Source organism: Dipodomys ordii, unplaced genomic scaffold, assembly GCF_000151885.1.
Source record: "Dipodomys ordii isolate 6190 unplaced genomic scaffold, Dord_2.0 Scaffold36, whole genome shotgun sequence".
Classification (NCBI taxonomy): Eukaryota; Metazoa; Chordata; class Mammalia; order Rodentia; family Heteromyidae; genus Dipodomys; species Dipodomys ordii.
Genome location: NW_012267252.1, coordinates 2,229,502 through 2,243,759, shown reverse-complemented (window position 1 = coordinate 2,243,759; position 14,258 = coordinate 2,229,502). Strand labels below are relative to the sequence as shown.

General features: G+C 39.7%; 1 protein-coding gene across 1 annotated transcript in view; it reads right to left on the bottom strand.

The window, feature by feature from the left end:
* R3hcc1l (R3H domain and coiled-coil containing 1-like) overlaps positions 1-13,442 on the bottom strand; it is a 67,777-nt gene extending 54,335 nt beyond the window's left edge. The window contains exon 1 of the mRNA XM_013017849.1: positions 13,365-13,442. The gene's annotated coding sequence lies outside the window, so the exon portion shown is untranslated. The remainder of the gene's footprint in view (positions 1-13,364) is intronic.
* Between the last annotated feature and the right edge of the window lie 816 nt (positions 13,443-14,258).

Genomic DNA, 14,258 nt, shown 5'->3' with positions numbered 1-14,258 from the left:
ATGTATGTAGTATGCTCCATTTAAACATACAAATACAGAAGACACAAAAAATGCACACTAAACTGTTGCTATCACACTAGTGATAGTCTCTGGATAGTAAAATTAAAGTGATTCTTACTTTCATCCTCATACAGCAATGCTTTCTTATAACAAAGATGACATTTGTGTCTTTTCCAAAAATTATTTTTAGAAATTGTTACATTTGAGTACTGTTACTTTCATCTTATTAAAATTATAATGATCATGTAAGTATTACCATACATAAGAATGTCCTACCCTGGGTTCAGTTCCTGCCATCATAAACAAACAAACAAAAAACATACTTTCTTCTCAAATCATCTCACTCTTGTGCATTAAGTGAGAGGCATGTACATACACAGTAATTTTGCTTCTTCCCAAAAATCTTACTAACAGAAAATTTCTTTTAAGACATAAACTCATAAAGATGGAAAGCAGGAAAGAACAGCAATAAAACTTTCAAAGTTGAAACATATAAAGCTTTACATAAGATTAGTAATCTATTTTGTTCAAAGAGATTGTGTGTGATCAGATACTCTAGAGAGTAAGTTATGATCTTGTCATTCTTTGATAACAGGATAATAATGTAGACAAAGATAAGAGGAATGGAAAACAGGATAGCCAACACAACACAGAAGTGAAATAGACTGGTAATTGGGGATTCTTGGATAATAATGCCATACCAAAAGCAAAGACAACCAATCCACACTGGGTTTATGTGACAAACAGGCACATTCAAGGCAATCATACACCTGCTTTCAGCCACAGCAACCATCTACTCAGGCTCAACTATTAGAGAGCAAATGAAAAGAAGATACAAAAGTCTAACAGTACTAGGAATCAAACCTAAAAGGAGAAGAAAGTCTAAGGACTGCAACAAAGGGAAATCATCCCAGAGAAGAGCTGTGCAGTGGGCCTAGAGATTAGACTTAGCAAGAATAAGGAAAAGTCTTTAGAAGATTTTGGAGGGAGAAAGGGAGGGAGAGAAGAAGAGCTGAAAGATTAATTAACCTTGTAGAAAACCACACTAAGGGGGTATTTAAGATACTATCAGGGAATAAAATTTTTCCTGACATAATAGTGTAAAAACAATACTAACAATATGATTTAACCAAATATTATGACTGAATTGTGAAGGGAAAGCAACAAGGAAGATCATTATTTAAAAAAGCAAAACTTTCTCTACCATAATGAAAACTCCATATTATGAATAAATCAGTTAATGAAGAGACAGCATTAAAATATATTATTTTTTAAATATAAAGATACATAATATCAAAAGAAAAAGGGTGTGGTTGGGAGTTTAGCTCAGTAGAAAAGTGTTTGCCTAGCAAGTGCAAGGCCCTGAGTTCAGTCTTAAGTATGTCAAAAACAAAACAAAACAAAAAACTAAAAAGAAACAAGGACTTGAAAATTGTTAGAGACTAGAGAATAAAGACAATGAGAAAAAACTACTCATTACATTTTATGAATCCTTTTTATTTTTTTACTCTTTGACTTTTAAAATTTGTCTATTGGTAACATATAAAGAATAATTTACAAACAAACAGCCAGCCAGGCACTAGTGGCTCATACTTGTAATCCTAGCTACTTCGGAGTGAAGATCAAGAAAATCATGGCTCAAAGTCAGATGAGGCTGACCTTCATGAGACCCCCATCTCAATCAATAGCTGGGCATAGTGGTTGTATCTATCATCCCAGCTATGCAGGAAGCTGAGATCAGAAGGATCATAGTTCTAGGCCAACCCAGGCAAAAGTATGTGAGCCCAATGCCTGTGGCTCATGCCTGCAATCCTAGTTACTTAGATGGCTAAGACCTAGAGGATCACAGTTCAAGGTTAGCCCAGGCATTAAAATCCATTAAACACCATCTCCAATCAATTAGTAAAATATAGACCTGGAGACATGGTTCAAATGGAAGAGCACTACCATGAACAAGATAGTCAAACAAGAAAAGTTCAAAGCCCAGTACCTCAAAAGAGAGTAAAAGGAAAACAAAAAACAAAATGCAACACATCTTTTTATTTTAAATAAATTGCTTATTTTAAAATGTATAGAGCCTATAATCCTAGCTACTCAGGAGGCTGAGACTTTAGGATCGCAGTTCAAAACCAGCCCAGGCAGGAAGTCCGTGAGACTCTTATCTCCAATAAACCAACTAGAAAACCAGAAGTGGCACTGTGGCTTAAGTGGTAGAGCACTCGCCTTGAGCTAAAGAGCACAAGGCCAGCACACAAGCCCAGAGTTCAAGCCCCACAACTGACAAAATATAAAATAAAATAAAGTAAAAATAAAAATGTATAAACAGCTAAGTGCCAGAGGCTCAGCCTGTAATCCTGGAGGCTGAGATCTGAGGATCACAGTTTGAAGCCAGCCCTGGAAGAAAAGTCCCTGAGACTCTTATTTCCAATTAACCATCAAAAAATTGGAAGTGGTGCTGTGACTCAAAGTGGTAAAGTGCTAGCCTTGAGCAAAAAATCTCAGGGACAGTGCTCAAATTCAAGCCTCATGACGTTAAATAAATAAATAACAGCACAAATAAACTGGGCACCAGTGGTTCATGCCTATAATTCTAGCTACTCAGGAGACAGATCTGTGGATGGCAGTTCAAAGCCAGCCAATCAGGAAAGTGTGTGAGATTCATCTCCAATTAAGCACCAATAAAGCCAGAAGTGGAGCTCTGGCTTAAGTGGAAGAGGAGTAGCTATGAGCAAAAAAGTTCAGAGGCAGCATCTAGGCCTGGAGTTCAAGGCCCAGGACTGGCAACAACACCAACAAAAAGGTACAAGTAAAGTATTTTCAATTGAGCCAGGCACTGGTGGCTCAACCTATAATCCTAGCTACTCAGGAGGTTGAGATATAAGGACTGTGGTTCAAAGCTAGCTGCCCAGGCAGGAAAATCTGTGAGATGCTTATCTCAAATGAACTACTCTAAAAAAGCCGGAAGTGGTGCTGTGGCTCAAGTGGTAGAGTGCTAGCCTTGAGCAAAAGAAGCTCAGGAATAGTGTCCCAAGCCCTGAGTTCAAGTCCCAGGACTGGTAAAAATATATATTTTTTCAATTAAAAAAACAAAAAAAAATCATAGGAGAAAGTCTCTTTTTACTAGAAGATTTTTATATTTCTAACATAGAAAGAGCATAAGCACACAAAATGTGAAATATTTTTATAAATTAAAAGCAAATAATTATCAGGAATGGGAAGACAAAATTCAGTAATTGTTATACTGGGAAGATTCTAGGTCTGACCTTACTTACAAATTCATTAATGATCAGGAGACTGTGCAAATAGGGCATTTAATTAAATTTGTTCATTTATCTATTTTGGGAAGTACAATTAACAGCACCATAAGAGAAAAGTAATATAAAAAGACAGAGATGGATTAAAAAATTGGCCAAAACCCAATCAAACTGGTAAGCTGGTGTCAGCAAAACATTACAGGCTTAAAACCATAAGACGAATATCAGAGGTTTATCATCAATTTCTGCACACTGCTATCATATGAGGTAGCTGTAGTCAACTTAATGTTAAGTGAGAATATATATGTGTGTGTATATGTACATGTACCTATATGTGTATGTGTACATGTACACACATACACAACAGAGAGGATTATGTTCTAAAAAACAATATACTGATTTAGAGGTCCTTATCCAAATTGGTTGGGGGCAAGAAGTGTTTCTGATTTTAGAGAATTTGGGGTTTCAGGGTATTTCAGGTTTTGAACGTTCATATAATTTTCTAACTATACTAATTCTACTAAAGAATACCAATAATGAATTAAACTGTCATTTTAAAAATACTGGCTTTTATTCTTTTATTCCTCTAGCCACACTGTTCTTAACTTATTCCAAGGCAGTGATGATTTGAAATAATAGCAGCAAGCTGTGGCTGTATTAATAAGTTTCATCAATAGAAAGCAAATCTAGTATATAAAACCTCCAAGAAGTATCCTGTAAAGAAGAAAGGTGAAATCTCTTTCTTTCTGCTAGTTGGAGTATAAATGAGATGGCTGGGACTCTTCAAAGACTTTGAAAAAGAACTGCATCCATGCACAGAGGACCAACAACATGTTACTACTGCAAGCCAATCAGTCCTAAACTAATGTCTGGAATTCTTCACCTTAACAGAAATACCACTTCTATCATGTTTAAGTCAAGTTTCTTGACTGCGACCAAATCTAATCCTAATTAATATAACCTCTAGCCAGGAATTGATGACTATAATCCTAGCTACTCAAGAGGCTGAGATCTGATGATCAGGGTTCAAAGCCAGTCCAGACAGGAAAGTCTGTGAGTCTCGCATCTCCAACTAAAAAGAAAAAAGCTGTGGCTCAAGTAGTAGACTCCCAGTACCCCCTCCTTAATCTTTCCTGCTCTTCCCCAAGATGTTCTAGGACACTGTAAAGAAGCATCTTTATGTCTGATATTTTCAGATCCAGTTTTATCTCCAGTAAGATATGATTGCACTAACATGAGACATAATTATAAGATCATAATTGATTTTTAAAACAGACAAAAAAGACAAAGTGATTGTAGTAGTTATGGTAAAAAAATAACTAGTATTTATTGAACTCTTAATATTTGCCATTGTTCTAAATATGAGCTAATCCTTACACCAATCTCACAAAGTTAGTATTACAACTCCTATTTTACAAATGAAAAAAAAAGACCAATACAAATTGAATAAATTACACAAGATAACTAAGGGAAATCATTCAAACCTAGGTTTCCAAGCCCATCCTCTTAACCAGTGCACATTAACTAGCATGATGTTCCTAAGGTGCCAATATAGCCTAACACTTCAACAACCACAACACATTTAAATCTCCTGCATGATAATAAATCTAATGCCTTTGCAGATTAACTTGTAGAAATTATCAATTATTAGAGACAACTATATAAATAAGATGGGTGACCAAACAAGACAGTATTCTTTTTAGGGTCAAGGGATATAACCATCAAGTGATGACATTGATTTTTTCATAAGACTCTATTGGTTCTAAAAGTATTTCCAAAAGACAAGATATTTATTTATTAAAAGAAATATTTACAACATGTTTGCTAAAATAAATTTGTGACCTCAAAAATAGACTACTTTATAGGGAATATTAAAATGATAATTTTTTAAGTATCAGACTTTCCATATCACTTATATATCCATATCAATATCGACATCACTTATATCCGTATCAATTATACCCCTAAAATTTAACGCATCAGAGAGTGAACTCATCATCTCTCTCCGAGATCTGAGACCTTTTTCCAGACACAATGCACTTGATATGTCTAGCTCAAACTCTTCAAAATTTTTGAACCCCATGTCTTAATATTTTTCCTCCACAAAAGACAGCCTATGTCTTATTTCTATACAACCCCACATTACTATTGAAATGCTCTATAGCCACTTGGTATTTGGAGTTCTCACATACAAAAATGGCAAGACAACCTTTATCAAACATGGCAGTCATTATATGACTTTCAATGGAAGTCCTGTATTTATTAGATCATATCCAATAATATTAAGCAATTTGGATGAAGTTCTGGGGTAAAACACTACTCTAGCAAGTATAAATTCTCAATACCACCAAAAATTTAAAAACGAAACAAAAATTAATCTTTCTGTAGAAAAAGTATGAGTTGTTATACTACAAAGAACAAAGACTATAAATAGCCTTATATCAGATGACTTTGCTACCAACTGAGTTTACCATAAACTAAAAACTTCATTTTCGTAAGTTTGAACTTAGGAACTATGAATAAGAACTTATGATTAAAATGACAATCTAAGAGGTAAGATTGTAGACTGATTCTGTTTCTTCCCTAGTTCTGCATATTTTCTACAGTAAGTATATATCATATCATTTACAAAATCAAAGCTCCTGTTTTAAAATGGAGTGAGGCAAAGCCCAAGCACAGAACTGACCATCACAATAAGTTAAAGAGATAAGAGCAAGGTATGTACCTCAGTGGTTCAGCAGTTCCCTACAATGCACAAGGACCTGTGCATTAGTAATCTCCATTACCAAAAAGAGACACAAAAAGAACAGACTAAAACAACAAGAGTGAATGAGTCTTCCTCAGAGCTTAAAAGTAAAAAAATATATTTTTAAAAACCTTAAATGTTGTTATAACTTAAGTGTAAGATTTAAAACTAAGTTAAAAATACCACTAACAATAGGGCAAACCTTTACACATTTACTCAATGACATTTTTGTGCACTGGTACTAGTACTGGGATTCGAGGCCTAATTTTTTTTTTTTTTTTTGCTGGTCCTGAAGCTTGAACTCAGGGCCTGTCCTTGAGCCTCTCTGTGTTCAAGGCTACTTAGGCCACAGTGCCACTTCTGTTTATGCGGTACTGAGGAATCCAACCCAGTGCTTCATTCATGTTAAGCAAGCACTGAACTACTAAGCCACATTCCCAGCCCAGGTCCTCATACTCTTCTGCTTATGTGGTGCTGAGGAATCGAACCCAGGGCCTCATGCATGCGAGGCAAGCACTCTACCACTGAGCTACCTTCCCAGCCCCAGGTCCTCATACTCTTGCTTGGCTTTTTTACTCAAGGCTATAGCATTCTACCACTTGAGCCACACCCCCATCTCCTGCTTTTTGATGGTTTGTTGGAAATAAGTATCCTGAGTAGCTAGGATTACAAGGCATGAGCCACCAGCAACCCAGACCTTTTTTTTTAAGTATTAGGATTAGCCTGCTTGCTCAGCTGGTACACTACTACTTGAGCCCTGCCTCCAGCCCAGCTTTTTGCTGGCTATTTTGGAGATGGACTCTAAGGAGACTTTTCCACCCAGGCTAGGATCAAACCAGACCCTCTCTAGATCTCAGCCTCCTGAGTAGCTAGGATTTCAGCCATAAACCAGGCTCAAAAGTGAAACTATTTTCTTAACTCATTTTTAATCTATTACAGCTTTCACCTATCTTCCATCCCACCTGTGGGACGTGGGTTCATGGAACCACACTCTCCTTGATTATGCCAAGCTCTGTCACAAGTCATTGACTTTCAAGGCTAGTTCACAAAAGGCAATGCAGCCTCCATTGGTTTTCTTGGAGTGTTCACTTTGAAAACAGTCACTAACCGCCAAGCAGTGAAACAGCTCAAATTAGCCTACATATGTGGAAAGATAGGTCATCTGAGGGACAGACAACTTCAACCATGAGACTTGTAAGCAAAGAAGCCTTCAGGTTCTAGTTCCCAGCCATCAAGTCACAACCATCTTTCAACTCTTCCAAGTTAAGGCTCTGGCTAGGCTCTGGAACACAATCTCCACACTGCCCTGTATAAAGTCCTATAGAATCCATAGACATAACAAAATGTTCATATTATATTAGTAATTTTTGGAGCACCTTGCTATACAACAAAAGACAAAGCATCTTTTCCGAATTCAGTAGCTTCCTATTAATCATACATATATTCCATAAAATCAACTTTAAAGATGGTCCAATTTACCAAAGTGCAATTAGGCAGACCTATTTAAGTAAGACAATTTCTGCTCAGAGGACTTCATAATTCATCTAAAAAATATTCTAACTACCTGCATATACACTATACTTCGGCAGAAGCTTAAAACAAAGATAATTAACAAATACAGCCTATAGCTTACTAATGAGTCAGAAAAAGAAATGCATAAAAAGCTTATAAAAGTGTCAGATTGAGTACAAAAAAATCCTGCCACAAATGGTTAATTTACAGTGTAATTTTGGATTTATGAACAGCTTCTTTACTCCTTTAGGAAAGCCAAACTTTAGTAAATGCTTAGAATAAAAAGACTGGGAGAAGCCGGGCACAATGGCTCACGCCTGTTCTTGCTACTCAGGAGGCTGAGATTTGAGGGCTGCAGTTTGAAGCCAGCCCAGGCAGGAAAGTCCATGACACTCAACTCCAATAAACTACTCAGAAAAAGTGGAAGTAGAGCTCTAGCCTTGAGCACAAAGAGACTCAGAAACAGCTCCCAAGCCCTGAGTTCAAGCCCCAAGACCAGCAGAAAACAACAACAACAAAAAAAAAAAACCATGGACCTTCTTATGTACTACGTTCAGATTGTGAGATTATGAGTGTTTTATCTTTCCCTGTATATTCCAAGTTCTCTAAGACAAATGTATTTTTTAAAAAGGAAACAGCCGGTTGCCAGTGGCTCATGCCTGTATTCCTAGCTACTCAGGAGGCTGCGATCTGACCTGACGATTGCTGTTTAAAGGCAGCCCAAGGGCTGGAAACTCTGTGAGACTCTTATCTCCAATAAACCCTTAGGAAAGCAGAAGTGGGGCAGTGGCTCAAGCAATAGAGCACTGCCTTGAGCAGAAGAACACAGTGACAGCACCCAAGCCCAGAGTACAAGCCCCACAACCAACATAAGTAAGTAAATAAAATAGAAATAAAAACTGCTGGGTGTTGGTGGCTTATACTTGCAAGGGCTACTCAGGAAAGGCCAAGATCTAAAGATCACAGTTCAGAGCCAGCCTGGGCAAGAAAGTCCACAAAACTTTTATCTCTATAATTAAATTCGAAAATGCTGCACTTGGAGCTATGGCTTAAGTGGTAGAGTACTAGCCTTGAGCAAAAAAGCTAAGCAACAGTGTCCAGGCCCTGTAAGTTCAAGCCTCAGGACCAACTAACCCCACCAAAAATACGAAGGAAAAGAATAAATAATTTTTTAGAAGCATGTTTAAACTACACTATGAAGAGTCAAGTAAATAACAAGATTGAAACTGCCTTGGTAGATGCATGAAGACTATGTAAAATAAATACTTAAGTAGAAATGCTAGTTAAAAACTGCAGAAGTGTGTCACTTCATTACTATGTGATTTTCTTTCCTTTCCTAGCAAGCTATAAATAGTTACAAGTTGTCCTCTAATAACAGACAGAAACTAACTCAATTCACTTCTCATCTCTTGATCACATTTCCAGTTGTTCATTCACACATTTGCTTTTTGTCTCCCTCCCCTGAACTGTCAATCTGTTATGTCTCTCATTTCTCAAGATGACCTTCTAATGCTGCCCTTCTCTCTGTATCTCTGATTACCTGACTTTCTAACTGCCTGTGTAACTATCCACCTCAGTGGTTATAAAACTTCTGTCTCTGACAGGCTCTCAATCTCTGCCCATTGTGTCTATATGACTGTACTGTTCAGATTCTGCCTTACTCTTCTCTATATCCACCCCATATTCAAGACATCCTTCTTGGCATCCTTTAACTTTTACAAATAAGCAGGTATTATTATTATCCCTATTTTGCAGGAAAATAGAAACCGGACTATTAGCATAAATTGAAAGAATTTATACTTATGTACTTCCCTTCTTTCTTTAGTAAGTTTTTGACTTTCCACAGCAAACAATTTTAAAACAACCCAACTATAAGCCAATATTAACAGATTCTTTTCTAAGCAGTAAATCCAATATTAAATTCATATCACCATGTTATCAGGTTAACCTGTGTTACTATACTACACATGAGAACTTGAGGTTTTTAACAATGCTTCTGTTTTTATTCCTATGCCCAAATCAGCCATTTTTAGAAGAAGGAAGAGAGAGAAAGATAGTGAGAAAGACAACAAGAGAGGTGGGAAGGAAGGAAATGGAAGAAGAAAAGGAAAGTGGGGGCGGGAAAAACAAATATTAATAAAACAAAGGAAAATCTGAAGAATGGAAAATTACATGCAAGGCTAGTATGGAACAATGAAGAAGTGCATACCACAGACTTGTAAGTTGGAGAAAATTCTCTTCAAAGATAGGCTTTCTGTTATAGAGCAACACTCCATAAGGTTTCTTCTATCTAATGCACAGACAACTAGAATTTCTCTGTAAGTCTATACAGTTAGGACCTACCCAGCCCCATCCATCCTCCTACTGGGCTCATTAATAGAGAACTCTAAATATTTTCCCACTAGCAAAGAATGCCTTTTCTTATGGGATACATAGAAATTTCAACCCAAAAACAGTTTACTTATTACTTTTCTTATTGGTGAGAAGTCATCAACAAATATAATTCAACAACTAAAAGTAATATCTAGATTATAATTCAGGTTAGTGGTTGTCAAAGTCATCATATATGTTAACAATTTTATACATACCATAAGGACTAGTCTTCTAAATATTTAAGACTCTATACAGGGGCTGGGAAGGTGGCTTAGTGGTAGTATGCTTGCTTAGCATGCATGAAGCCCTGGGTTCATATCCTCAGTACCACATACACGGAAAAAGCTGTGGTGTTGCTCAAGTGGTAGAGTGCTAGCCTTGAGCAAAAGAAGCTTAGGGACAGAGCCCAGGCCCAGAGTTCAAGCCCCAGGACTGGCAAGGAAAAAAAAAAAGATTCTATACAGTTCCTCATGCGTTCATTCATTGTACTTATGTCTAATGAACTACATAAATACCAGACAAAATACACTTTTTTTCATTTATTTCTGGTGGAATATTTGTATTAAGCTAATGGAGACAAGGTCACAGATTCACATTCCATGTTTGCCACTTAGCTTTGTAATGTTTCAGGTTTCATGGTCACAATCAACAATCCTGAACCCTGGCTAACAAGGACATACTCATCACATGAAGGATTAGGAGAATGACTACAGGTGTAAAACCAAATCTATTACTATTAGAAAAACACAATAATAAAAATTAGAAATAAGCAGAACTAGTATATGCTTAGTTCAAATAATCTTTAATCATTTCAGCCATGTAGAGCTAATAACATTGTCCCTGCTTTACAGATGATGATAGTGAATAGATAATGACTATGTGAACCAATGTCACACCCAGCAGTCTGGATATAGACCTTTGTCTCACTCCAAAGCTTAGGTTATTCTCACTATACAAAGAAGCCTCTCCTGAGCATGCTTCCGTGACACAAGATAATAAATGTTCTTATTCAGAACTATTCAGCACCATCACTAAGCACCCAATATGCAGACTTAGCTGCTACATTTGAGAATGAAGTCTACCTTCCAAATTCCTTTTAATTAAGAGTCAACAAGCAAAGGAAATAGCACATAATGGCAAACAAAATAGTTTTCAATGAAAATGACTACTGCCAGAATTTGGTGGTAGTAGGGTGTGAATTCAGATCCTCAAGTTTGCTAGGCAGGTGCTCTACCACTGAGTCACACTTCCAGTCCTGTTTTTCTCTAATAACAAAAGAAAAAAGGAAAAAAATCTAAGTAGAAGTTCTCAAAATGCAGGGTAATTTCTTTTTGCAAACAACTACATTTCTGACACAAATTATAGGAGCCAATATCTAGTACTAGGATTGCATGTCAGAGCAGCGCAAGAGAATTTTTTAAAGCCTGCCAATTAACGTTAACTATCCTCATTTTACAAATAAGTTTCCTGACAAATGCCTAATCATGTTTTCATCATCATCACAGTCAAAAACAGCAACATAATAATTTACTTTCACCTGACATTACTATGCCTTTTATTATTTTATCTCACTTCATCCTAACAACATTGTTAGGTGGTAAATGCTACTAAATCCACTTTAGAAATTAGTAAATAGACTCAAGGAAGTAGATTTGTCCAAAGTTAAAAACTAATAGTAAGCCTCAGCACCAGAATTCGAACTCTAGTTCATACACCAAATATCAGTGGCATTTTTACTGCCATTCTGTATTTTCTGAGCCAAGTACGTCAGGGAAAAACACAAAAAAAAACAACAACAAAAAAAAAAAAAAAACAGCTGAAGACAGGCTGGGAATGTGGCTTAGTGGTAGAGTGTATGGCTCGCATGCAAGAAGCCCAGGGTTTGATTCTTAAGTACCACATAAACAGAAAAAGCCGGAAGTGGCATTGTGGCTCAAGTGGTAGAATGTTAGCCTTGAGCAAACCAAGCTCAGAGACAGAGCCCAGCCTCTGAGTTCAAGCCCCAAGACTGGCAAAAAATAAAATAAAGTTACCTCCTAACTGTATCATAAGACTCTGTAACAACTGGTTACAATTTCCTTTTCTCTACAAAGGAAAGAAAAAAAATAAGCAACCTGCTTAGAATTTGTGCTCAACCTATAGAAAATAGGCTGGAATATTAGCTCATTATACTCTGAATTCTGTGAACTCAAATATAACCAAGATAAGTGAAAATAATCCTAGTATTTCTGCCAGCATGAGCACAGGTTAGTGAGTGGGACTGTGTAAGAAGCAGAGTATGTTTAGTTTAGTGCATGAGTACTACGTGTAAGGAAGAAAAAGACATATGAACTGCTGGAGGCTGGTTATCAATCAATTCAGCAACATAGCTGGGGGCCAAAGTGCCTCCTCAGATGCTTGGACCTGTGTAGTGCTGAAAAGGTTCTAACAGAGCATAAAGGGGTAGATGGAAGGCTGTGTTGGAGAATAGAGAAGAATCCGAATGGTGAGCCTTAAAATCCAGAAGTTTAAACTTTGGTCGACAGGAGGTAAGGCACTCCTCCTCCCTTGGGTCACCTCTTCACTAAGAAACCTGGCATATATCGACTGTATTGGTTCCCAAGGGCCGTTTATTAACTCATTCGATCTTATAAACTCATTTGACTTTTTATAATGAATGTGTAGTTTTAAAATTCGACCGACCAGGACTAGAGACAGGAGGAACATTAAGGTTATAGTTGTACTCCAAAGCTTTTGCATGCATGTATCACTTCTGCTGACTCCTACAACCCTGGAAGGGAGAAGAGCAAAAAGACCCATTTTTTCAGATAGGGATATCAAGGCAGCAGCAAGCGGGACTACAAGAAGATCCTAGGTCTAGAAAGCGTCAGGACTCCTCCCAAGACATCAGACACCACACCGGGAAGAAAACTTTGATACCGGGACTTGGGAGAGTTCCCGGGGCCCGACCCAGAAGAGCAGGAAGTGCAACTCCTCCCCGCAGACTCCAGTCCGTAGCCCCGAGCTCCGGGACAGCCGGGCCGACGGGTTCGCCAAACTGACGGCCCAGGAAACCGCCAGCGTGTCCGGGGTGCGGGGTCCGGAGCGGGGGGCACGCCCTGCGGCCCTCGTCCAGGGAGCCCTCCGGGGTCGCTCCACACCCTGCCCTCGCTACCTGTTGAACCGAGGAAAGGGACGAGCCCTGCGGCAGGGAACGCTAGCAGCGACGCCGAGTAAGGACAGCAGGGGTCCGGAGGTCCCCGAGGCCGCCGGGCCTGCGGGGGTCCCGGGGTCGAAGGGCAGTAGGTCACCAGTAACCTCCGCCCCAGGCGGAGGCCGACCCTACGCGTCACGTGAGGGGAAAAATTTACCGGTAACAAACACAACAAGAGAAGAGATTTTTGTCACACGCCACGAAGAGAAAAGTAGGGACCATGAGCCTCTGGTCGGGGTGTGAAGGGACAGAGAAATATGGGGGGGGGGGCGGGGGTCGTGGTTACCGGGACGCCGTGACTCTCTGCTTCCGCCGCCTCACCGCAGCTCCCGCTCTTCCGCTCGCCGCTGGGGCGCGCACCAGGCCTAAGCCACGCCCCTTCCGCAGGGCCTTCTGGATACTGTAGTCCGCGCGGGATGCGGCGGCGCCTCCACGTTACGTCACGTTGAGGCGGGGCCTGTAAGTGGCGGGGCGGGAAAACGTCGAGCCTCCAGCCCCCTTCCGCCCTCCACGGCGGTCCTGCTGATGTCTCCTCGCGTCCGTCTCAGTTATCCGTCTCCTCTCTGTTCACAGCCACGTCCTCCGAAGAGTAGTCGACACTCAGAGTCTCCGCTTCCTCCACTCTGCACCCCCGCTTCTGTTCGCCCCGCAGCACACGTCCTTGTCGCCCGTCTGTGTCCCTGCAGCCAGGCCCACTGGAGGTGTTTTCGAGCTCGTCAACTTCAGCGTTAGTCACGAGACGCTGTGAGACGTTATCATTTATTTTCTATGACACCTACCCGGGTTTGCCCTCCGCCTTTCCAGGCAGTGCACTCGGTCCCCTTCGAGAATGCACCGACGCACCTCTCAAGCATTGCTGTGGACGCTGGAGAGGCGAGGCTCCATCCCTTCCCTCCAGAGCCCCCGCTCCGCAGGCGTCTCCGAAGTACCTAAAGTTGGTGGGTGTAGCTCAGTACTCCCGGATTCAACTTCCAGCACTACGAAAGGGAAAAAAAAGCGAACTACTACCCCTCTTCATATTCTCTCTCTCTCTTCCCCCCCCTCACTCTCTCTCCCTCCTCCCTTCCTCCCTTCCTCTCCTTCCCTCTCCTTCCCTCCCCACTCTCCCCCGCCCCCTCGGAGCCCTCTGCCTCTTTCGCCATGTTCAGATGGTCAACAAATATTGTCGTTTCTCTTATTC